Source organism: Helianthus annuus, chromosome 9 (genome assembly GCF_002127325.2).
Source record: "Helianthus annuus cultivar XRQ/B chromosome 9, HanXRQr2.0-SUNRISE, whole genome shotgun sequence".
NCBI lineage: Eukaryota > Viridiplantae > Streptophyta > Magnoliopsida > Asterales > Asteraceae > Helianthus > Helianthus annuus.
The window spans coordinates 31,833,889-31,858,030 of record NC_035441.2 but is presented as its reverse complement, the minus strand read 5'-3'; positions in this window follow the sequence as shown (position 1 = coordinate 31,858,030).

The following is a 24,142-nucleotide window of genomic DNA, read 5'->3' as shown; positions in this document are numbered from 1 at the left end:
GTAAATAAGTAACAAACTCCCCCATCATACCTTCATCTCTCTCTCAGGAGGCTCTCTCTCTGAAGCCAAAGTCTCCTCTTCATAAGTCTCGATTTGACTCCAAATCTCTCACACAGAGGTCGTTAATGGCGGTGCCCGTAGATAGTCTCGCAAAACCACTGCCTGCATCGTCAACTCTACGGTTCGCGTTTGGAAATGTTCTCGCGTTTAATCATCCATCGGAGAGAAGAAATTCAACCGGAGATCTTTTCATATTATCATCAAATTCACATCAGATTTGCATCAATTTCCAGTCTAGCAAGGCCGACGAAAGCAATCAACAATAGATAGGGAAGATTTGGGGGCGTTGTTTGCTTGCCAAAGGTTTTATTAGGGTAAAGATGAGAAGGAAAAAAAGGAGTGGGTACGGATATAATAGGATCCGAAAGTTGTCATGGGTCAGCAATTATACCCGTACCAACGACCCATTTAATCAAATGCCCTCTTTGAGTGACATGTGTCCCAAACTTGGTTTTATTAGGGTAAAGATGAGAAGGAAAAAAGGCGTGGGTACGGATATAATAGGATCCGAAAGTTGTCATGGGTCAGGAATTATACCCGTACCAACGACCCATTTAATCAAATGCCCTCTTTGAGTGACATGTGTCCCAAACTTGGTTTCTTTTATTATAGTAGATAGATTAATAACTATAATTCTCAAGATCTTATTGATTCGAAAATTTATAAATATATATAGAGTTAAAATCTTATTTTTAAAATCATCGATCTATTAAAAATACCCAAACTTGTACTTTATAATTTAATTACATATTTTTGGATAATCACCAAAATTTATATAATTTATAAAAATTCTATGATATCATAATCCTCCAAAATTATCAGAAATATTATTCATGAATCTTGTTCAATGAATTTCTAATTTTTTTATATAATTCTTATTATATAAATAATGTTAAACATTCATAATGATTCCTGTAGAAGTCCATAAATTCCTAAAAATTACATGAACTAATCTGACATGATATAGAACAGTAGGGTAAATTCAATTTCACTAAAATAGGTGTATAAGATTAAAAGCCCCAATTTCAAGAACTCAAGAACCCTAGGTTCGTCAAGAATTCAATTTGGATTCCTAGAGACTTAAAATACAGAAATTGACAATAGAAAATTGTAGAGCACGAAAAATAAATAAGTTTAGGCTTTGGAATCACCTGAAAAGGTTGAGAATTGAAGGAGTTATCGGCACGTGAAGTTTGGAGCCCTAGAATGTTCTTCGATTAAATTCGTGATGTAGAGATGATGAAACAAGGAAATTTCAGCGAGGTTTTGCTTTGTTTTTGCAGGACATTCGAGTGGTATAAGTTTCATGAAACAATTTTATGTTTTGAGAAAGAACCCAACATGGTTTAACAAAAACTCTAATGGTGTAAGGATTTTAGATTCAATAAGTTAATTAAAGGGCATTAACGAACGAACCCGAGTATATAACAGCTAATGTGCGGCCCAGAAGTCATGCGAGACCCAATTCTATATTTCATCATATGTTTTCAATTCTTTGGGTAAACCGGGGTAGAATGCATGCATTATTTCATTTTATACAACAGTAACTCACCTTATTATTTTATCTAATTGTTTGTGTAGTACAGATATACACATCCTATTAACAGATTACCTATGATCCTTTTTTTTAAACAACAACAGTGGTCGACAACCTATTTAAGCATAAAATTCCTATTGGGCCAATAACCTATATTCACATGCAACTGAATTTGCATTTATTGCTTTAATGGTATCATTCATAATTTGCATTCACATGGTTATGATTAACATAGCCGACATCAGTTTCTATATCAATTTCTATGTCAGTTTATTATTGGACCATTACTCATCCTATAACAATCATCATGAAGTCACATAACATGCAAAAATCAAGACTATACATACGCATCGTCACCTACTCGTAATTAACAATAACATAAAGAAAATCAAGATTTACTAACCGGGATCTTTGATTGACAGAATGATATCTACACGAGGAGGGGGGGGGGTTTCTTGAGTCGAAAATCAGGGAAAACAATAGGGTTTTTGTATGTGTAATATCATGATACATGACCCCATATCTATACAACTAGAATTTGTAGACAACTAGGACTCTTGGCCGGCCCTTAATTAATTACCCACTTGGGCTCTACCAAACCCAATCGTAAGCCTAGAGAATAAAGTGTTGGGTTTGTTTGGCCATTAATTGAGATTGGTCTTTTGGTTGAGATTGGGCTTATGAAACTCAACCAAGAATAACCCGTACGCATGGCCCAATTATAAACTAATCGTGTGTCAAGACGCGACCCAAAAAGAACGAGTTATAATACTAGCGCGATGCATTAATTCACAACGGAGAGAGATGAATAATAAGAAATTAGAATCACGGAAATAAACAACACTGACCTTGGATGTTTGGGTTGTCACATCATCCCCAACTTGAAAGAAATTTCGCCCCGAAATTTGACAAGTAAGCACAGATGAATGAAGTGATAAATCAAGATTGTTGCGGATTTTCCTCAGGTGCCACTGTCACACCCCAACCGATGGCGGAATCATCGGGGCGCGGCACTGAGCGAAACAGATTGTTCAGAAGTTTTCCACAACAACTATCATACAAATTCAATTTAAATGATCCAAACCAATAACACTGTCTCGACAACTCAGATTTAATTTATTACAGACCAAATGTTCAAATAATGCCCGGAATCATTAGACTCATCCGGACAAGATCTACAGAGGGCTAAAGCCATAGACGCTTGATCGAACAACTCCAATGGATCCATGGCTAGCGTTTATTTGCTTCTAGAAACCCCTAGGTAGGCTACGACCTACAACTGCTAGATGGGCACTAGAGCCTTATTATCGCTTCGCTTTCCTAGCAAGCTAACACCTTAAACACCGGTCACATACGTTAAAATAAAGTCAATACATAAAATGTAAAGGTGAGTACACAAGTTTGATATAGCATATAGAGTTCGAATAGTTTACGCATAACCAGGCACGTACACAGAGGAAAACGATGCATGTAAATTATCAACATGGGACCATCGGTACCAACGACTACGGGTTGACTGTCCGAGACAGTTCGCAATACATGATTACCACCGTAATCCATGCAAGTAATTGTCCTTAGCAACCCGCGTGTGAACGGGTGCTGAGTCCAAACTATAGTACTATGTTGCTAAAGCAGGTAGATAGCACTCCACGTGTAAACATAATAAACAGCAATCATTTAGTCAAGTAGCACATGCGAATAGGTTAGCGTTCAAATAGTTTGTGTTTGATTGTGGTTTTGATAGATAACGTATGTAACACCCAAAAGTGCTAAAAGCAAAAAGGGTTCGAGTATACTCACAGTGATTTGGTATGGATTGAAGGGAGCGCTGAGAGAAGTTAGCCTGAATAGTTCGATAGTATAACGATGAGTAACACGGAGATACAAACAAGTGATGATGGATAGATTGGCCCGGTCGATCGGACAGCTGGTTCGATCGGACGGGCTGTTCGTCCGGTTTGAAAGTCCGTTTGAACATTCCCATTCGAGGGGATTATTTCTTCCTTTAGGAAAGGATGTGTTTGTGTATGATGGTTTGAACTTTTGAAGTTTTTGTAGCATTACCTTTCAAGTCGGTCGATCGAACGGACTGTTCGATCGGTTTGCCCAACCGATCGGTTTGCAACTTCAGTGTTATAAATTTGGCAATGTGTCACTCGATCGGGTGGCATGCTCGATCGGGTGACATTCCAATGTTTCGAAAAATGGTTAAGTGTTGAAGTATAGTATCTCATGATCCGATGAGTAATGTTACAATCGAATGGCATTGTCGATCGAACATCACCTCGTCAATACTACACTTTGTGAAATTGTGGGTCCATGTGTTAGCCGATCGGCTGTCCCGGTCGATCGGCTGGGTGGTCCGTTCGGCTGGGCTGTCCGATCGGACAGCCTAACCGTTCGGCCAGCATTCCTGACCTGGTTAGCCTATCTTCTAACACTTGGTTGTTTTGGTTAATCTTGATGTGATTTTGAGGTAGTTTGTTAACGAGTCGAACCACGAAACATAAGTCCTTACTTGGTTCACTGGCTCGGGCAGGAATCACCCAAGTCCGGTCAGTGGACGGTTCGGAACCATAGTTTAACGTTTAACCCGAAATCGATGAACCTCGTAGGTAGAATCCGAATCTTGAACCATGTGTTTGTTTAGGATGATTTGTAAGTTGGTTCAAGCTCCGTTTTCACCGGTTGAGTGTAAAAGAGTTGAAAGATAGTTAAAACCGTCTTTCAATGCTTTTTCCACCGTGAAATGTTAAGATCCTTGGTAGATTTTAGGTTGTTTATGTGGAAATCGGCTAGATCTAAGCTAATCATAGTGGAATGATGCCAAAACTTGATGTTCTTGAAGAACACCATGATGACATCACCCAAGAACACCTAGATCTTGGTGATTTCATGGTTAAAATCCAAGTTTTGAAAGATAGAAAGGTGTAGAATCATTAAATGAACAAACTCGTACAAGATTTAGGGTGAAAAACTTACCGGATTGAAGAGAAATTGGAGAAATAGTGAAGAACAAGGGCTGGTCGGTCAGAGCTTTCCAAAAGTAGTAAAGATGACAATGACAGCCCTATTTATAGGCTTCCAAAAGAGGAAAGGCTCAACCGATCGGCCAGGATTCCTGGTCGAATGGGTTGCTCGATCGAACAGCATGTTCGATCGGCTAGCCTGTTCGATCAGTGGTCCTGTTCGATCAGGATGCTCCTTTTTGAGAGTTTTGCGATGATTTTTGGTATTTCGATTTCGATGAATGATGATTTGAGTATGATAGAGTTCATAATTAAATTAGTTTCAGTCCTAACCACTATATCTAACATAAAAGCATCCTTACACCACATTTCAGGTTCGATTTCGATTGAGTTTGATTATCCTTCGAGTTTCGATTTGATTGATTGATTCACCACACATAACTACGTAACATAAACATACACGGATAACACGTAAGGCACACACACGTATAAAAGTACCAAAATTTCCGTATTTGAGTTCGATGATTGATTCGATTAGCTTGATTATTGATTGATTAACTTTATTGCATTGCTGCTTCCTATTATTCACAGTCAATTATCGGTTCGCACTTAGATTATCGATCGATTAATTTTGATTACACAACACTTACTCCACATAATACAAAAATAAAAATTAAAATAACTTTAATTCTAATAACAGTCAACATTTGACTTTGACTTTGACATTTGAAAAATACGGGGTGTTACAGCCCCCCTTTGTTTAGGGAATTTCGTCCCGAAATTAGGTTGAGAGCCGTACATCGCCGTGATTTTACCAATTTGATGCTTCAGATCTATCTGAACAATTGCGGGTACTTGGCCTTCATGTCGCTTTCGAGTTCCCAAGTGAACTCCGCGCCTCGTTTGCCTTCCCATCGGACTTTCACGATTGGAATGCGAGAGCATCTGTGTTGCTTGGTTTGGCGATCCATGATTTCGACAGGCTTTTCCACGAAGTGTAACGTTTCGTTGACCTGAAGAGCGTCAAGTGCTACCGCCAAAATCGATAACACACGCACGGAGCATGTCTTCAAGAGTACGAATCGTTCTTTTAGTCTGTCCGTCGGTTTGTGGGTGGAATGCGGTACTCAAATTCAGCGTCGTACCAAGAGCCGCTTGAAATGTTTCCCACAATCTCGAAGTAAACCTAGCGTCACGGTCAAAGATGATGTCTCGAGGCGTACCATGATTCCGAATGATCTCGTCGGTGTAGATTTAGGCTAGTTTGGCCACCTTATAGCCTTCTCGTGTCGGCAAAAAGTGGGCTGATTTGGTTAGACGGTCGACTAGATCCCAAATACTGTCGTGACCTGATGGCGTGGTCGGAAGCTTAGTTACGAAATCCATAGCTATGCTCTCCCACTTCCATATAGGTATCGGCGGTTGTTCGAGTAAGCCGGAAGGTCTTTGATGTTCAGCCTTAACTCTTGCACAGGTTAAGCAGCTACCAACATAAAGAGCGATATCCCGTTTCATCCCAGGCCACCAGTACTTGTAATGAAGATCCTGGTACATCTTGTCTGCACCGGGATGAATGGAGTATCGGGATTTGTGAGCTTCATCCATGATAATCTTTTGCAAATCGGTCCTCTTCGGGATCAAGATTCGGTCTAGATAATAGAATATCCCATTAGCCTTGCTTATAAGATGAGATCCATCGTGATAGATCCTCTCTCTCTTCAATGTACGCTCATTAAAGCAAGCATGTTGGGCTTCACGGATGAGAGTTTTGAGGTTATACTGCGCTTGGATGTTCTGGACACCGAGCACATAATTCTTTCGGCTGAGCGCGTCGGCAACTACATTCGCCTTGCCTGGGTGATAACGAATCTCACAGTCGTAATCGTTGAGGAGTTCTACCCATCGGCGTTGACGCATGTTGAGTTCTCTCTGATTAAAGATATGTTGTAAGCTCTTGTGATCGGTGAAGATCGTACACTTGGTACCATACAGGTAGTGTCGCCAAATCTTTAACGCAAAGACAACTGCGCCTAGCTCGAGGTCATGGGTTGTATAGTTCTTCTCGTGCATTTTGAGCTGTCGAGATGCGTAGGCTATAACCTTGTCTCGTTGCATGAGAACACAACCAAGACTAAGGTTAGAAGCATCACAATAGACAACGAAGTCATTGCTTCGGTCGGGCAGTGTGAGAATCGGTGCATTGCACAGCATATATTTGAGGGTTTGAAAGGCAGTCTCCTATGCGGTTCCCCACACAAAAGGCTTGTCTTTATGAGTAAGAGCGGTGAGCGGCACGGCGATTTTGGAGAATCCTTCGATAAATCGTCGGTAATAACCCGCTAGTCTGAGAAAAGAACGAACTTCGGACGGGTTCTTAGGCGTAATCCAACCTTTAACTGCTTCAATCTTCGCGGGGTCGACGTGTATACCCTGACTATTCATGATGTGACCCATAAATTGAAACTCCTCCAGCCAGAATTCACACTTGGAGAACTTGGCGTAGAGTTGATTCTCCTGGAGTAACTCGAGAACCAAACGTAGATGTTGCGCATGTTCGGCCTTCGACTTGGAATAGATCAAGACATCGTCGATGAACACGATGACAAAACGGTCTAGGAAGGGCTTACACACGCGATTCGTCAGATCCATGAAAACCGCGGGTGCGTTCGTCAAACCAAATGGCATAACAATGAATTCGTAATGTCCGTAGCGGGTTCGAAAAGCGGTTTTAGGTTTGTCTTCCTCTTGTATCCGCAACTGATGGTAGCCTGAGCGTAGATCGATCTTTGAGAAGCACTGAGCACCTTGTAGCTGGTCAAACAAATCATCAATTCGGGGCAAGGGGTATCAGTTCTTGATGGTTAGCTTATTCAACTCCCGATAATCGATGCACATCCGGAACGACCCATCCTTCTTTTTAACGAAAAGGACTGGCGCGCCCCAAGGAGAAGTGCTCGGGCGAATAAACCCTTTTTCAAGCAATTCCTGGAGTTGGTTCGATAGCTCGCGCATTTCAGAGGGGGCGAGTCGATAAGGGGCTTTGGCAACAGGGTTAGCTCCAGGAATAAGGTCGATTCGAAAGTCGATATCACGACTTGGAGGTAATCCAGGGAGATCATCAGGGAACACCTGAGGAAACTCACGGACCACTGGGACATCTTTGACTTCAACTTTCTTTCTCTTTCCCTCCTCCGCTACGACTATATTGGCCAAGAAGGCTCGATATTCCTTGCAGAGATATTTGTTGGCTTGAAGACACGACATGAGCTTGAGACCTTTCGTAGCAGTTTCACCATAAACACATAGAATATCACCACTGGCTAACACGAATCGAATCATCTTATCGAAGCACACAACTTCAGCATGGTTTTCGCGAAGAAAGTCCATGCCTACTATGACGTCGAAACTTCCGAGTTGCATCGGAATAAGGTTGATGGGGAAGATGTGATTGTTGAGTTCAAGAGTACAATCACGGAGCACGGAATTAACAGCGATGGTTCTTCCAATAGCAACTTCGACTTCAAACGACGACGAAAGATAAGAGCGCTTACGACTAAGGAGCTTCTCGAATTCAAACGACACAAAGCAGTTATCGGCTCCAGTATCAAACAAACATGATGCATATATACCATTCACAAGGAACATACCATTGACCACATTGTTGTCAGCTTGAGCCTCACGTGCATTGATGTTGAAGGTTCTGGCGTGGGCTGCTTGCTGTTGTTGCTGAGGCTGCTGTTGTTGTTGCTGCTGGAGTTGTTGGGCCTCTTGCTTGACTACCCTGTTCAGGCATCGGTTTGCAAAGTGGTTAGGATCACCACATGCAAAGCAGGTCCAAACATTGGTTGCTGGTGCTTGGGCTGCTGGTTGACCTTGTGGGGCAGGGAGTAGAGCCTGATTAACGGCGGCTTGAGCTTGAGCTTGAGCTTGACAGGGACCATAGCGACAACTCGCAGTGAAATGCCCATAGAGATTGCAGTGAGCGTAGAATTGGCAAGCCACACCCACTAGATGGTGATAAGAACACGTTGGACATAGTGGGTGGGGGCCGGTATATGCACGCTTTGCTGGCGGTGCATTGATCACTGGGGCTGAACTCTGTGGTTGCTGCTGCTGAACTGGTACACACTGAAGAGGAGCAGCATTGGTTGCGGCAGCGCAACTCTTGTTCTTCTTCCTCCTTCTCGAAGACTTGGAGGTTTGAGCAGTGGTGTTGTCGGTTGATGCTGCTGTGACTTGATGCAATGACTTGGCTTGCTTATCCCAGAAACCAGCCTTTACCCGCTTGTCGTTAATCTCAGCGGCTAGCAGGTAGGTTTCCTCGATCGTTGCGGGCTTGGAGGCATGAACAAAATCCGCTACACAGTCCGGAAGAGCGCGGATGTACTTCTTGATGGTCATATCTGGGGTCTTGACCTGATCGGGACAGATAATGCTCAACTGCTTGAAGCGAGCAGTGAGACCAGCGTTGTCGCCTTCCTTCTGCTTGATAACCTAAAATTCATCCTCCAGCTTTTGGCGTTCGTGGGGAGGACAGAACTCGTCGATCATGATTGCTTTCAATTCCTCCCACGTCAGCTCGTATGCTGCGTCGTTCCCGCGCTTGTTTCGCTCTGCGGTCCACCAGTCCAAAGTACGAGATTGGAAGACGCCAGTAGCGTTGAGAGTACGGAGGTGTTCGGGGCATCCGCTTTGTCGGAGGGTGACTTCCACCGAGTCGAACCAATGAAACATGGCTGTAGGGCCATCCTCACCGGTGAACTCCTTCGGTCCACATGCTTTGAATTGCTTAAAGCTAAAAGCAGTCTTGTTGGAATCTTTGGGAAAATCAGCTCGAGATTCCTTGGACGATTTGCTCACGTTCTCATACACATCACTTACAGCCTTCGCTACAGTTTTGGACATGATCGCAGCAAGGAGTCGGTCTCTCTTTTCCTGACGGGTAAGACGGCGAGACATGGATAATGACGACATGGTCTGCAATAAACATCGCCACAGGGCTCAACACAACGAAACCGAATCTCACCTCACACATCTAGGTTACTAAAGCTTAGAATCACGCCGAAGCATATAACACATAACAAATAGGCTCAAAACATAGAATGCACATAATCACAGAAGCACGTAAGCAAGTAGGGCACAGAACACCTAAACACATACGCATTTAGCACAGAGGCAGTCAGAAAACAGAAACCTATACTTCCAAGTCGAGTGTCGTTCGTATAATATATCGAGTAACACCATATCGTATCGTCTAACTTAGTCGTATAGCGTAATATGACATAATAATACCGTCTGGATTCGCTTTATCGGGGAATTGATTCGAGATGGAATAGTATTTCAAATTGTGCGGATTGATAATAAAATTGAATAACCAGCAAAATATAAACACGGAAACAGGCAAACACATAAAATCAGCGAAGTATCATATAAAACCAAGAGATAGATTGTCTACGGCTACTAGACATCGACTAACCAAGGAAATTCAACTATTCACAGTGGACTTGTCGTCACTTTCGACTCTAGGCGCTGTGTTTCTGCCTCAATTCTCGGGCATTACGCACGTGTTTCCTAGGTCATACTTGTGAGTTCAGGTCGTTGGAGTCCGTCAAATGTCTTGGCGAGATGAAATAAAGTTCGGAACAATTGCCAAGGTTAGGGTTTCACCCCTAGCTTAGCAATTTCTTCCTTGTTTTAAGAAATCCTGGGGAAAATTTGAATCAAAATGTGGGTTTCAGCCCTGATTTGGTATAATTCTCCCCGTTTGTTGTAGAAATAAGGAGATTCACATAAATAATTGACATAAATCAGACAACTTAGCCAGGAGTTTGCGGTTTTCACACCTAATCCTGTCCAAATTGCTGACTTCGATTTGGAGTCCGAGTGCAGTGATAGCAAAGAATAACATGAATAAGCACATAAACTTGGTCTTTTGGTTCTTAGCTATAGTCTAGGTCTCTAAGACAGCGACCCGGACTAGGTCGTGTCTAACCTAATTCCCTATAGTTATGGCTTTGATACCAATCTGTCACACCCCAACCGATGGCGGAATCATCGGGGCGCGGCACTGAGCGAAACAGATTGTTCAGAAGTTTTCCACAACAACTATCATACAAATTCAGTTTAAATGATACGTCCCATAACGTATCCTAAATTAAATAATAAGTTATTATAGATAATCATCCAAACAAATAACACTGTCTCGACAACTCAGAATTAATTTATTACAGACCAAATGTTCAAATAATGCCCGGAATCATTAGACTCATCCGGACAAGATCTACAGAGGGCTAAAGCCATAGACGCTTGATCGAACAACTCCAACGGATCCATGGCTAGCGTTTATTTGCTTCTAGAAACCACTAGGTAGGCTACAACCTACAACTGCTAGATGGGCACTAGAGCCTTATTATCGCTTCGCTTTCCTAGCAAGCTAACACCTTAAACACCTGTCACATACGTTAAAATAAAGTCAATACATAAAATGTAAAGGTGAGTACACAAGTTTGATATAGCATATAGAGTTCGAATAGTTTAGCATAACCAGGCACGTACACAGAGGAAAACGATGCATGTAAATTATCAACATGGGACCATCGGTACCAACGACTGCGGGTTGACTGTCCGAGACAGTTCGCAATACACGATTACCACCGTAATCCAGGCAAGTAATTGTCCTTAGCAAACCCCGTGTGAACGGGTGCTGAGTCCAAACTATAGTACTATGTTGCTAAAGCAGGTAGATAGCACTCCACGTGTAAACATAATAAACAGCAATCATTTAGTCAAGTAGCACATGCGAATAGGTTAGCGTTCAAATAGTTTGTGTTTGATTGTGGTTTTAATAGATAACGTATGTAACACCCAAAAGTGCTAAAAGCAAAAAGGGTTCGAGTATACTTACAGTGATTTGGTATGGATTGAAGGGAGCACTGAGAGAAGTTAGCCTGAATAGTTCGATAGTATAACGATGAGTAACGCGGAAATACAAACAAGTGATGATGGATAGATTGGGCCGGTCGATCGGACAGCTGGTTCGATCGGACGGGCTGTTCGTCCGGTTTGAAAGTCCGTTTGAACATTCCCATTCGATCGGCCGGCAGGCTCGATCGGCTGGTCCTTTCGAGTGGATTGTTTCTTCCTTTAGGAAAGGATGTGTTTGTGTATGATGGTTTGAAATTTTGAAGTTTTTGCAGCATTACCTTTCAAGTCGGTCGATCGAACGGACTGTTCGATCGGTTAGCCCAACCGATCGGTTTGCAACTTCAGTGTTATAAATTTGGCAATATGTCACTCGATCGGGTGGCATGCTCGATCAGGTGACATTCCAATGTTTCGAAAAATGGTTAAGTGTTGAAGTATAGTATCTCATGATCCGATGAGTAATGTTACAATCGAATGGCGTAGTCGATCGAACATCACCTCGTCAATACTACACTTTGTGAAATTGTGGGTCCATGTGTTAGCCGATCGGCTGTCCGGGTCGATAGGCTGGGTGGTCCGTTCGGCTGGGCTGTCCGATCGGACAGCCTAACCGTTCGGCCAGCATTCCTGACCTGGTTAGCCTCTCTTCTAACACTTGGTTGTTTTGGTTAATCTTGATGTGATTTTGAGGTAGTTTGTTAACGAGTCGAACCACGAAACATAAGTCCTTACTTGGTTCACTGGCTCGGGCAGGAATCACCCAAGTCCGGTCAGTGGACGGTTCGGAACCTTAGTTTAACGTTTAACCCGAAATCGATGAACCTCGTAGGTAGAATCCGAATCTTGAACCATGTGTTTGTTTAGGATGATTTGTAAGTTGGTTGAAGCTCCGTTTTCACCGGTTGAGTGTAAAAGAGTTGAAAGATAGTTAAAACCGTCTTTCAATCCTTTTTCCACCGTGAAATGTTAAGATCCTTGGTAGATTTTAGGTTGTTTATGTGGAAATCGGCTAGATCTAAGCTAATCATAGTGGAATGATGCCAAAACTTGATGTTCTTGAAGAACACCATGATGACATCACCCAAGAACACCTAGATCTTGGTGATTTCATGGTTAAAATCCAAGTTTTGAAAGATAGAAAGGTGTAGAATCATTAAATGAAAACAATTGTACAAGATTTAGGGTGAAAAACTTACCGGATTGAAGAGAAATTGGAGAAATAGTGAAGAACAAGGGCTGGTCGGTCAGAGCTTTCCAAAAGTAGTAAAGATGATAATGACAGCCCTATTTATAGGCTTCCAAAAGAGGAAAGGCTCCACCGATCGGCTAGGATTCCTGGTCGAATGGGCTGCTCGATCGAACAGCATGTTCGATCGGCTAGCCTGTTCGATCAGTGGTCCTGTTCGATCAGGATGCTCCTTTTTGAGAGTTTTGCGATGATTTTTGGTATTTCGATTTCGATGAACGATGATTTGAGTATGATAGAGTTCCTAATTAAATTACTTTCAGTCCTAACCACTATATCTAACATATAAGCATCCTTACACCACAATTCGGGTTCGATTTCGATTGAGTTTGATTATCCTTCGAGTTTTGATTTGATTGATTGATTCACCACACATAACTACGTAAAATAAACATGCACGGATAACACGTAACGCACACACACACACGTATAAAACTACCAAAATTTCCGTATTTGAGTTCGATGATTGATTCGATTAGCTTGATTATTGATTGATTAACTTTATTGCATTGCTGCTTCCTATTATTCACAGTCAATTATCGGTTCGCAGTTAGATTATCGATCGGTTAATTTGGATTACACAACACTTACTCCACATAATACAAAAATAAAAATTAAAATAACTTTAATTCCAATAATAGTCAACATTTGACTTTGACTTTGACATTTGAAAAATACGGGGTGTTACAGCCACATCATCCCCAACTTGATTGGGAATTTCCTCCCGAAATTCACTAGTTGCATTAATCTTAGGTTCACCAGGCCGGGACTTGTTCTTTGGGAATAAATGTGGATACTTGAGCGTCATCTGATCCTCGCGTTCCCACGTGAACTCCGGTCCACGCCTTTAGTTCCAACGAACTCTCACAATTGGAATGCGGCTATGTTTACGCACCTTGACCTCCCGATCCATGATCTCTATCGGCTCTTCGACAAACTGCAACTTATCGTCGATCTTGAGTTCTTGAAATGGCACCACCAGCGTCTCATCAGCCAAACACTTCTTCAATTGCGACACGTGGAAGACATCGTGCATATTACCCAACTCAGCAGGTAACTCGAGCTTGTTAGCGACTTTACCAATCCACTCCAGGATTTTAAATGGCCCAACATAACGCGGATTAAGCTTGCCACGTTTCCCGAAGCGTACAACACCCTTCCACGGCGACACTTTCAACATAACACGATCATTAACTTCGAACTCCAACGGTTTGCTACGCTTGTCAGCGTAGCTTTTCTGACGATCACGCGCTGCTGCCATACGATTCCTGATCTGAACAATCATTTCTGAAGTTTCAAGTACAAGCTCAGGGCCTATGATCTGGCTATCACCCACCTCAGCCCAACAGAGAGGAGAACGACATTTCCGCCTGTACAATGCTTCGAATGGAGCTGCCTGAATACTAGTGTGGTAGCTATTGTTGTAGGAGAACTCTATCAGCGGCAGATGTTTCTCCCAGCTCTTGCCAAAGTCAATAACACATGCCCGCAGCATGTCTTCAAGCGTCTGAATGGTGCGCTCACTCTGACCATTCGTCTGTGGGTGATAAGCAGTACTCATATCGAGTTGTGAACCGAACGATTTATGCATTAACCGCCACAACTCAGAAGTGAAACGCGGATCCCAGTCCGAGATGATAGAAGTCGGCACCCCGTGCCTAGAAACTACCTTCTTAAGATAAACTACTGCAAGCTGCGAGAACTTATCTGTTTCCTTGATTGCTAGAAAATGCGCTGACTTCGTAAGACGGTCAACAATCACCCAAATAGTATCGTTTCCAGCCTGAGTCCTCGGTAAACCAGTGACGAAATCCATAGCAATCTGCTCCCATTTCCACATGGGTATCTTTGGCTGCTGGAGTAGACCTGAGGGTTTCTGATATTCCACCTTGACTTTAGCACAAGTCAAACACTTACTCACGTATGTCGCTATGATAACTTTCATATTCGGCCACCAATACAAGACTTTGAGGTCCTGATACATCTTATCAGACCCCGGATGAATAGAGTATCGTGACTTGTGCGCTTCATCCATCACAAGTTCTCTGAGGTCACCAAACAGAGGAATCCATACTCTTTCCATAAAATAATGGATGCCATCAAATCTCCGCTCAAGCTGCTTTTTCATACCCCGCAAACCCTCAGCTTCAATGTTTTCTTCCTTTAATGCCTCAGCTTGAGCCATACGAATCTTATCAGGAAGGTTTGAATGAATAGTGAGTTGTAATGCGCGAACACGTTTAGGCTTTGTCTATTTTCGGCTAAGCGCATCCGCTACTACATTAGCTTTACCCGGATGATACTTGATAGCACACTCATGGTCGTTCAAAAGCTCTATCCAACGTCATTGCCGCATGTTCAAATCCTTCTGGTCGAAGATATGCTGAAGGCTTCTGTGATCGGTGTAGATAGTGCATTTGGTACCATACAGATAGTGCCTCCAGATCTTCAACGCGAAAACCACAGCTCCTAACTCCAAGTCGTGAGTCGTATAATTATTCTCGTGTACCTTCAATTATCGAGAAGCATATGCTATCACTTTGCCGCGCTGCATCAACACACAACCGAGACCCTGAATCGATGCATCACAATAAACCACAAAATCTTCCGTACCCTCTGGTAGAGACAAGATCGGTGCGGTGCACAATTTCTGCTTCAGAAGTTGGAAAGCATCCTCATGCTTCACTCCCCAAGAATAAACTACGTTCTTTTGCGTCAAGGAGGTAAGAGGTTGAGCGATCTTTGAGAAATCCTGAATGAACCGACGATAGTACCCTGCAAGACCAAGAAATTGTCGCACCTCCGAAGGATTCTTCAGTGCCGCCCAATTCCTAATAGCATCGATCTTAGCAGGATCCGCGTGTATCCCCTTTTCGTTAACAATATGCCCAAGAAAATGTACTTCTCGAATCCAGAAGTCACACTTAGAAAACTTCGCGTAAAGTTGCTCCTTCCTCAGGAGCTCCAAGATAAGGCGTAGATGTCGCTCATGGTCCTCCTCGCTCTTGGAGTAGATCAAGATGTCGTCGATGAAAACAATAACGAAATCGTCGAGATACGGTTTGCACACGCGGTTCATGAGATCCATGAAGACCGCTGGTGCATTAGTCATCCCAAACGGCATAACCAAAAACTCGTAGTGGCCATACCGTGTTCGAAAAGCCGTCTTTGGAACATCCTCCTCCTTGACTTGTACCTGATGATAGCCCGACCTTAAGTCGATCTTGGAATAAAAACTCGACCCTTGCAGCTGGTCAAACACGTCGTCAATGCGTGGTAAAGGGTAGCAATTTTTGATTGTCACCTTGTTGAGCTCAGGATAATCTATGCACATCCCAAAGGACCCATCCTTCTTCTTCACAAACAGTACTGGGGCTCCCCAAGGCGAAGAGCTAGGTCAGATAAAACCCCTATCCAACAGCTCTTGGAGTTGATTCGATAACTCCTGTAACTCTCCTGGTGCAAGACGATAAGGAGCACGAGCAATCGGGGCTGCTCCTGGCGCGAGGTCGATCTGAAATTCCACCTGACGATGTGGAGGTAAACCAGGGAGTTCTTCAGGAAATAAATCGGGAAATTCACGAACCACTGGAAGATCCTTGATCCTTCTCTCATCAGACTGCGAGTCAGTAACGAGAGCTAAAAGAGCAGGGTAGCCCTTGCGTAAACACTTCTGAGCCTTTATGGCCGAGATAATACTAACCATGGCACCACTATGATGACCCTGAACCGATAAGGATTCTCCGCTAGGGAGAGGAATACGCACGATTTTCTCCTTGCAAAGAATTTCCGCTTGGTGCTTGGACAGCCAATCCATGCCAACGACTACGTCAAAACTTCCAAGAGTAACTGGAAGTAGGTCAATGTCGAACACTTGACCCATGAGATCGAGTTTACAACCAAACAGAACATGAGAAGCCTCTATCGATTTACCATTAGCTAGTTCTACTATATGGTTAGTGACAAGAGGTGTAGGACTCAATCCTAAACGACTACTGAACTCCAACGATACGTAACTGTAATCGGCACCAGAGTCAAATAAAACAGAAGCAAATATGTTGTTTATCGAAAACGTACCAGTCACTACGTTGCCATCATTCTTAGCTTCCCTAGCTCCAATAGTGAGCACCCTCCCGTGTGCACCATTTCCTCCATTGCCCCCATTGTTGTTGTTCCTGTTGTTATTGTTCCCAGCATTGTTGTTGTTATTGGCATTCTGATTCAGCTGAGGGAAATCCCGCTTGAAGTGGCCCTCGTCCCCGCACTGGAAACACACTTTCTTAACACCCTGATTCTGCTGTGGTTGTTGCCTTTGTTGTCGCTGGTGCTGCTGGCTTTGCTGCTGCTGCTGCTTTGGCTGTGGGGCTCTACAGTCTTTGGCCTCATGGCCCACTTTCTCACATCTACGACAAGTTCGGAGGCACTGTCCATAGCGATGATAGCCACACTTGCTGCACTGTGGCTTCTTTCCCACATAAGAACCCCGATTCTGATTGCTGCCCTGGCCTTGATTAACTGAAGAAGACTGACTAAAACTGCGGTTGTGGTTGTTATCGGACCTTTTCTGGGATTGACCTGCACTGGTTGCTTTATCGGTATCGTTCCACTTGCGTTTATTATCACTAGCAGGTGTGGTGGCTGTAGCAGTCGAAGTAGTAGCAGAAACACGTGGCCGCAAATTGTTACGTTCGACCTCTTGGTCAGTAATCTTATGTGCTAAACGGACGATACGGGGCAGATTGTCTAGGTTTGCAGCAGTAACGTACCCCTTAACAGCTGGTGCTAAGCCCTTGAGATACAACTCAATTCGCCGGGGTGGAGGTCGAGACGGGTTAGGGCTCAAAGTTGCTAAGTCATTGGACCTCCTTGTGTATGCTTCAATCTCAGATCCCTACATTTTCATATTATAATACTCGTTCTCCAGTTTCTGAATCTCATCACGAGGACAATATTCCTCCCTCATCAACTCCTTAAAGTCATCCCAAGTGGTGGCATTCTCCATTTCAATACCCAACATCTGCACCTGGGCATTCCACCACGTCAGGGCACCATCCTCAAGTGTGCCCGTAGCATACTTCACTCTGTCCTAGCAGGACAATTACACATCGCGAAAACCGCCTCTGCCTTCTCAAACCATCGCAGGAGTCCTACAGCCTCTTCAGTCCCACTGAAGGTCTGTGGCTTGCAATCCATGAACATCTTGAACGAACAAGCAGGTGGAGCAGGTGGATTGTTTTGGTTCGCAGGTTGACCAAAAACGAAAGAACGTACAACGCACAGGTAAGATTCGAGTATACGACACAAGGATAGGAAATAATTCGCACATATCGTACCAGCCTGGTAAGCCGCTAGAGCTTCAGCTACACGAGTGTTGATCAGGTTGGTTAACTCGGCCTGCGTCATAGCAATGTGGCCACGTCCGCCACCTCGGCCTCCTCAACGTCCACTCATGGTTCTAAATAAGAGAAGGGAACTATCTTAAGGGTTGAAACAAGGTAAAAGTCAATTTCCACGTTAAAATCTACAACTATCAAGTTTACACATAATAGGGCAGAATCCTTCTCACGTTTGTTAAGCCTCACTGGGACTTACATGAACCTCACGTTATTATTATGTGTGCACCCATAGTAATAAGGTAATTTGCATGCTCCTCTCAGTTCCTCTTAACTTGCGCTAAAAGTTTCCCCCTCATTCAAATAGCCAACAGTGGGTAGTACAGGATTATGATTCACAAAATTCAAAGGGTAGTGTCACACTATCAAGTCACCATAGTAGCTAACATATCGTTTCGTGCAAACTGTAAGTGTATGACTACTAAACAAGTAATGCATAAAGTAAACAGAAGACGAACCTTGCAATCTGGAGCTGAGTGTCATGGTCGATTTTCAAAGTTGTTTGGTTATAGCCTGGTTTTATAAAAACGTTTTTAAAACCAAGTTCACTATAACCAGTGGCTCTGATACCAAACAGTCACACCCCCAAAATACCACTTAGGGAGTGTCCCTGATAGGCGTGTGACGTACCAGCAATGAGCCACTAATTACTTTGAACCCATACATGTTTCTAAAATAAAGTTCTTGATTAATAATAGAACACCATCCAAGTTCAAAAGAAAACCAAAGTATTCAGCGGAAGCAAAACCAAACGAAGTTAAATAGTTTAAGACCAATATAAAGTATCAACAAATCAGAACACAAATCCCTCCAATCGACCCATGAGACTCCAGCTACTCCAGACAGCAAGTTCCAATGTAAACAGCTAACGGCAAACAAGCATGCAAACAAGTGTGTCAGACTACGCTGGTGAGTTCAAGGTTTTGTTACCGAGTTTAGTTTATCAGATGTATATACAAAACAGTTTATCAATTTGATTTGATGTTGTTATTAACTCGATTACCGAAATGGCTACAAGATGTGTTTGCCCAACCCCAATGTCTCTATCAAAACATTGGTCATGCTTTAAGGAAATTAGTTCACGCCCGACCTCCCTAAGACGGTGTGAGGGTGCCAAACCTAATAACGCTATCAGCTAATAACCTCGTTGCCTTCCCGGCAACTGTCGGTAGATGTAAGGGGTCTTATATGATAGAAACTGAGTAATAACCAACATCCCAATAACCTGCGTTCCCCCTGGAACGTTACCCAATATCCCTTCCCGGGATGCATGCTTGGAAAAGAGCAGTGAAGTCACCTTAGATTTGCTCGGTATTTAACAAGTTACTTTACCAGTTCCAAGTTGGTCAACCAAACCCTAATGTTGTTACCAGTGACAAATCAGTTTCGTATACTCACGAATTACGTATTCCACATTCACGTTACACAAGTAGCACCACACAATATCATGCAAGTTGTAACATTTATTCATGCAACTCAGCAAATCATAACACACATCAACGTGTCATACAATAGGTGTTAGAATCCCATACCATTTGGTTACATGGCCACATCCTTTAATCAGATTACAATACTCAACATTACTCATTCAAATGTGTGCTCTATTCCGTTCGAGACCCAACCCGAGTATATAACAGCTAATGTGCGGCCCAGAAGTCATGCGAGACCCAATTCTATATTTCATCATATGTTTTCAATTCTTTGGGTAAACCGGGGTAGAATTGCATGCATTATTTCATGTTATACAACAGTAACTCACCTTATTATTTTATCTAATTGTTTGTGTAGTACAGCTATACACATCCTATTAACATATTACCTATGATCCTTTTTTTTAAACAACAACATTGGTCGACAACCTATTTAAGCATAAAATTCCTATTGGGTCAATAACCTATATTCACATGCAACTGAATTTGCATTTATTGCTTTAATTGTATCATTCATAATTTGCATTCACATGGTTATGATTAACATAGCCGACATCAGTTTCTATATCAATTTCTATGTCAGTTTATTATTGGACCATTACTCATCCTATAACAATTATCATGAAGTCACATAACATGAAAAAATCAAGACTATACATACGCATCGTCATCTACCCGTAATTAACAATAACATAAAAAAAATCAAGATTCACTAACGAGGACCTTTGATTGACAGAATGATATCTACACGAGGAGGGGGGGTTTCTTGAGTCGCAAATCAGGGAAAACAATAGGGTTTTTGTATGTGTAATATCATGATACGTGACCCCATATCTATACAACTAGAATTTGTAGACAACTAGGACTCTTGGTCGGCCCTTAATTAATTACCCACTTGGGCTCTACCAAACCCAATCGTAAGCCCAGAGAATAAAGTGTTGGGTTTGTTTGGCCATTAATTGAGATTGGTCTTTGGTTGAGATTGGGCTTATGAAACTCAACCTAGAATAACCCGTATGCATGGCCCAATTATAAACTAATCGTGTGTCAAGACGCGACCCAAAAAGAACGAGTTATAGTACTAGCGCTACGCATTCATTCACAACGGAGAGAGATGAATAATAAGAAATTAGAATCACGGAAATAAACAACACTGACCTCGGAAGTTTGGGTTGTCACACAATTCTCGATTATTTTAGCCAAAATGCATTTTCTCCAAGGTCTTCCTCTTGAATAAATTTCGGGACGAAATTTCCTAAAGGAGGGGAGATGGTAACGCCCTGCTTTTTCATACTTTCCATAATTAGAAAGCTCGCCTTGTAATGCTATTTTTGGAAATCTTGTATTATTGTAGTCGTCCTTTCGTTGTAAAATCCGAGACTTGGATCATAAATAAAATTCGTATTTCTTTAAATTCACCATCTACATATTCATACATGTTCATACGTTGGAATTCATTGTACATCGAATCCTTATTTGTAATTCATACTTATACGATACTTATTCGCGGTGCATGTCCATGCTTGTCCTTAAATTGTTGATACCTAAAAACCCCTAATAATATACTTATTTATACAACGGTTAATCATCTAAAATGTGACATATACTTGTCACTTACAAACATGTTACATACTTGTACATTACACTTTTTACCTAGTTAAATCATGTTTTATTTCATATTTCACCTTGTTACAAGTTAGGGGAAACATTGTTGCATATTATTACACAACTTAATTAACAAAATTACTCGTTATAATATTTTAAAAATAAAAAAATAAAGAAATATGGCAGCCCCAATTCAGCAAAATTCAGCCCCATATAGTTGGGTTTTGTGGGCTAGTTTCAAGGTGTAACCCCTTCTAAACACTTCCAAAGCCCAACCCATTGAAACCCTAATCCTTCCCCCTATAAATACCACTTATAACCAGCCTCCCTACCACTTTTACAACACTAAAAACTCTCAAAACATCCTCCAAACCGTAGCTCAAAGCAAAGGTTCGAGCAGATTGACACCCCTTCACGAAAATGAGCATAACTCACTCAATTCTTATCCGATTCATTTGATTCTTTTTCCTACTACTTTGTATTGACCTTATCTACGTTTCCATGGGGTTTTCACAGTAAATAAGTCCCTGGAACTCCGGAAAAAAGGCTCCAAATTCCACTGATTGTTTTTGTTTTCATGAAATCCTTGTTATTTCTTACCAAACTTGAGTCTATCTCATCTCAAACCTATGTCCTAATGCTTACAACACTTTAGTGGTTGGTTAGACTTAAAAACAAGGTTGAGACACTTAAAAATCAGAGGATTAAACCTCATAAACTTGGTGTTTTGTTTAGGGTTTTTAACCCACAAGTCATGTCAAACTTTGTCTTTGATACCTGAGTGATTATGGAACAACTTGGGTTGTCCAAACATACATCCTCACATGATTTGATGATTTCTCTTAGTTAGTGTGTGTATTTCTTATTCTTTATTGTATGTTCATGACCCTCCTTGGCTGTTTTATATCAAGTGTAGTGGTGAACACTTAGGGGTGCCTAAATGGAAGACTTGATCTTCCTACCTCCTACATGATTTCTATGACATTTAGAGGTACCAAAATGAAGATTTTAATCTTCTACCTCATGCTTGAACTATTGGACATATATTATATACCCTAAACATATTATTCGAATAATCGAATCTTTGATGATGAACTAGTGTTCATATGTCGGGGTACTAGATTACATCATCCTAGACTATGATAACTTGTCACGATTCTAATGGATCCTTGTTCCATGAAAACATCTAAACTCCTTCGAGTTTCCTAGTGTCAAGAACAAGCATCATATGTACTAAATGATTATTTTCCATGTTATTCTCATATCTTATTTTTATGTTGTTTTAAACACCGAATCTCGACTCTAAACATACTTGAACTTTAACCCTTATACATTCGGACTCTAAATCTCTACTCGTCAACAATTGGATAAATCGGAAAGCATATGCAAGCCTTGTGAATATACTCGTATTTCCCCTTTTTACTTTTACCGCTTTTGGGGTGTAACATGTTTACCTATCAACAAACTTACACATGAACATTTTGCTTAAACATATGAACATTCCTAGAACATGCTTGTATACGTGATGGCTTGATACTTTAAAATTGGGTGAAACTTATGTGTTAAACTTATCATTAACTTCGTACGAGCCAAACCGTGACATATGTAGCGCTATAGGATTAACGACCCGCCCTTTATCATCGATAATGTCATGAGCATATTGCGTTTCCTTGGTTTGATATGTTAGACACATGCCATGTTTAAATGTTTATCTTGAATCACATGCTTGCTATGAGGAATTGTTTAAAACATATCTTTTGTTATGTACGTACCAAACTTGTATACTCGCCTTTGCTTTTGCATTGAATTGTATTTTTTAAACATGTTACAGGTTGATGATGACGATGTTATGAAAGGAAGTAGCGTTGATGCCTAGATACACATATAGACGTTTAGGTTTAATATGTTGTATCAATTTTGTTATGTTGTTATGTATTTTGTTAAACTTGTTGTATTTGAATTTCTTGTAATGTTGACAATTTATCTTATGAAATGAAATCGGATTATTTAAATACTTGTCACAATTATTAGCGTTATGATGTCTCGAGCAATCTTCACACTTCGTCTCATCCCGATGTTTCCGCCATTGGTTGGGGTGTGACAAGACACCACGGACAAACGATAAGGAAGAGTCACCTATAACATAAGAAACTAGTTATTAAAGTCATTAATACAAAACCAATTAAGAAGTGCAAAAGATTAAAAATAAAAAGTATTATACTAAGCACTTGTCTACACCAAGTGATGTAAGAGACTTAGGCAAACATGGCTTGATTGTCAAGAACTCTTACGATCAATCTTGGATCCCGAGACGACTCACACACTCTATGATGGACAATGGATGATGGTGGTGGATGATGGTGTTGTGATGGTGATGGGTGGTGGATAAAGTGTGAGAGAGGTGGTGTGCCAAGGGATGAGTTGCAATGGCTCCAAGCACTCCTATTTATAGGCTGAAAAGAAGCCTGGGCACGGCCCCGTGTCCACTGGGCACGGCCCCGTGCCAGTCTGACACTATCTCCCTTCATTAATTGTAATTCACAATTACAATAAATGCGCCTGCAGTACTTTGGGCACGCCCCCGTGTTCACTGGGCACGGCCCCGTGGTGAGCAATAGAAGCTTCTACAAGTTTGTCTTTTCTGCTACTTCTTGGGCACGGCCCTGTGCTCACTGAGCACGGGGCGTGTTCAGTCTTCTGCCTTCTCTGTTTTGCTTGGGAGGATGCTGTCGAGGGGTCGGGCAATCCACTTTTGTTCCCTTTCTTGTATATATGTTAGATTTAGCTGTCTTTTTGCTTCTTTTGTTAATTTGACCTCATATAATCCTGAAAATACAAAAGGAAGACAAAAAATACACTTTTTCCAACATTAGTACTTAAAAAGGGTTAGTTTTATGCCTTATTTGATGTAATTTATATGTTGCATTTTACACACATCAATCCGCGTGAAGGAATAATGACTCGAAGCAAAATTCAAA